The following is a 3491-nucleotide window of genomic DNA, read 5'->3' as shown; positions in this document are numbered from 1 at the left end:
CTCACTCTCTTGGACGAGGCAAAATGGATGGGCGATATTTCAGGGGGAGTCGCAAAACGAGGAATTATTGAAAGTGAGTCAGTCATAAATCAGAGACCAGGGAGATGGATCACAGTGCCGCGTCAAACCCGTCCCAGCCATAAAGACATGCTGAAGAGTCCACCCCCACACCCACCCACACCCACCTGATATCATTTGAATTCAATTTTATACACCATTTCAAGCCAGTCACCCTTTCTCAACCTGATATTTGAATTCAATGTAACGTTGGATCTCAAATTAGAGGCCCTTTCCGTACCTGATATTTGAATTCAGTTTTATACACCGTCTCAAGTCAGTCACCCTTTCTCCATCTGATATTTGAATACACTATTATACACCACTTCAAGTCAGAAGTCCCTCTTTTCAAAACAGGGATTAGGGTACTTAATCTCCTACTTTCACTCACCATCAAGTACTTTAATAAACCAGGATTAGTGTTACATTGATAATACATGTTACAAAAGAGAACTTAATCTTCCTCTCTCGCTCACCAGTAAGTTCTCTCCCCTCCCTTCTTTAAAACAGGGATTGGAGTGCCTGATCTTCCTAATCTTACTCGCCCTTACATCCTTTTCTAAAACAGGGAGTAGGATGCTTAATCTTCCCACTCTCACTCACCCTTGCCACTTAAACGACACTCTAATAAAGCAAATAGTCATCAAGGAAGATCAACTGCCAACCAACTTGAGGTCTTATTTTACTTCCTGCGTCCCCCTTATATGCCAGCTTCACCCGCGACTTTTAGAGATTAGAAGTAGTGTTGAAGGACTGTCTGTGTCTTGAGATTATGATGCCTGCTAAGAGTGAATGTGTCGTGATCTGAGAGGCGGCATTACAGTGAAGGCAGAGTGGGTTGTGTGTGAATTGTAGTTTGTTCTGGTGATGGACAAGGATTATGGTCACTTCACAGATCAAGTTTGTGTCTCTGGAAAAGGATGTTTCATTGCGACATACTTTCAGGTGTGGCTGAGGTTGACAGTCAGTCACAATTGCTTGCTTTAGGTTCGTATGTGATTGATTGTAACTCTCTGGCCTTGTGATTTACAGGATCCAAACACAGTATTATTATTTCTAGTCCATGATCGGTCACACGACAATGGGATCATAATGTCATACCTCAGCTCTGACTCATAAAAAAAACTTGTCATTTATCGTCAGCTTGTTGTCATTTCCACTCGTCTTTTGTGACCCATTCAAAACACGATGATTTTGTAATCTGTTATAAAAAACTCAGTCCACGCAGCAAACCGGATCATTAACCCCAAAGTATGTAACGAGGCAGTGAAGTTAATGGGAGGGCAAACCAGGTCGCAAAATAGTTTATTCGGTCATTTTGCTGGCCATTACGGGGTCATGAGCCAGCCGATGATGTGGTGCATTAGTGAGAATGTAGCCTGAGGGGGGAGGGACTCTGTAGCACCTCTTCCTTAGCGATTTATGTTGCATATTAAAGGTCAGTAACTAATGGAAATTATGTCCACGTCACAACAATATAATTAGCAATACAAGAGAGTGTTGAAGAGTATCGCTAAGGAAGAGGTGATACGGAATTTTCAGGACTTCACTCTCTCTCACCATCATCTTAGACCAACACCCTTCTCAACTGCCCAGAATAAATCGCTAAGGAAGAGGTGCTACGGAATTTTCACGACTTCGCTCTCTCTCACCATCATCTTAGACCAACACCCTCCTCAATCGCTCATAACACTGTCTTCAATGGCCGGGTTATCGCCTCATCCTCTCTCTAAATTTCCTCGTCAGAAGATTTTGAGGGCAAGAAGCTGCTCCTGAACGTCTTTTGGTGCTCGGTGCACTTCTAATTGCCATCATCACCCAATTGCCTCGTTAAGGGAAATTACTGAGGGGATTACACTCTTGTTGCAGTGCTAATACTCGTTGTGTGTGTGTGTGTGTGTGTGTGTGTGTGTGTGTGTGTACCCCTCCCTCACGTGGCTTTAAGTGTTGATGGCCGGGTTTATGCTCAACATTAACACCCACGACACCTTGAGGGGCAGGTATCTAGACTAATGTGTAATGTGGTATGAGGGTACCTTGGTGATTTATGTAGAACATATTTAAGTAAAAAGTGTAATTTAAGTAAAACGAAGCATACATAGATTAAGAAGAGTAAAACAGTTGCAATTTAAGTAAAGTTATAAACCACATGTAAGGTAAGAAAAGTAATAAAGTTAAACATATGTAATTAAAGTAAAAGATATCTAAGTAAAATAGTAGAGGAAAACATTTATGAAAAGTGGTAAGTAAAACATATGTAATTTAAGTAAAGTAAAACATATGTAACTAAAGTACATGTAATTAAAGTAATGCATATCTAAGCATAGTAAAACACACATTGATACACGTAATACCAATCTTCACATTTAGGATGAAGAGGTTGGTCAAGGTGTTTTGATGAAGTTGCTCTCTCTCCAAAAGCAAACATTAAAAAGCATAAAACCATGAATGTGTAGTTGCACTGAGCTTGATGTGGTGGGTGACAACGTATTTAAAATTTTCGTTCATAAACATTAAAATCAGAACTATTTTTATATTTATTCTTCATTTTATTTCACATTAAGATTTTCCTTCAAATAAACAGTGTAATTGGAAGTACTTTTTAATGTTTTTACTTTATTTCAATTTAGTTTTTATCACGAGATTTTTTTCATTTTAGTTTTTATCACCAGATTTTTTTCACTTTATTTTTTAACGGGAGACGCATTCCTTTTTCACTGTATTTTTAAAGAGGAGACTCGATGCCCCTGTCACTAGCACACCCCGTACGCTGTTTATGAGTAGGCTAGTTAAGCACTTAGTCGGCATACAATTTCCATAATGACAGTATCTCGCTTTCAGTAAACAGACGCACCGTTAATGCGACTTTGTTTACACCTCACATACTCTCTCTCAACAACCTGCACACCAGTCTATCCCTGTTTACTGTCACCACCACTCACACAGCAGGTACGGAAGTCGGGAGGATTCTGGGGTCACCTGTCTCTCTACCTGACTGACTCGGGAAATTTAGAGAAGACAAGGGAAGTGTCATAAAAAAAAAAAAAAATCGTGGAGACGTTTTTAAAGCTGAGGAGACTGATTTTGGGTGATAGGGAGGTAAGAGACAAGGACGCAGTCATAATTTAATACCTTTCCGACGTGACATGGCAGAGGTACACTTGCGATCAAAAGTTCCTGGTACAGAGGACCGAACCACCAGCCTTTGTGGTTTCAGAGAGAATGGTTAAGTGTCACATTAATTTGGTCAATGGTAGGAGGTTGTTTTAGGCCATTCAGCTAGATTCATATTGATCTGGACGCTCATTATTGTTCATAGTATCTAGTGACTTGTGATCCTTACACCTAGTTAAAGTGAACGGAGTTGAGTGGTAGTTTGAGTCTAGGTCAGAGAGAGAGAGAGAGAGAGAGAGAGAGAGAGAGAGAGAGAGAGA

Source organism: Coenobita brevimanus, chromosome 93 (genome assembly GCF_032717465.1).
Source record: "Coenobita brevimanus isolate Jiangsu-jjx chromosome 93, ASM3271746v2, whole genome shotgun sequence".
Lineage (NCBI taxonomy): Eukaryota > Metazoa > Arthropoda > Malacostraca > Decapoda > Coenobitidae > Coenobita > Coenobita brevimanus.
The sequence above is the reverse complement of the archived record's forward strand: the minus strand, read 5'-3'. Positions refer to the sequence as shown.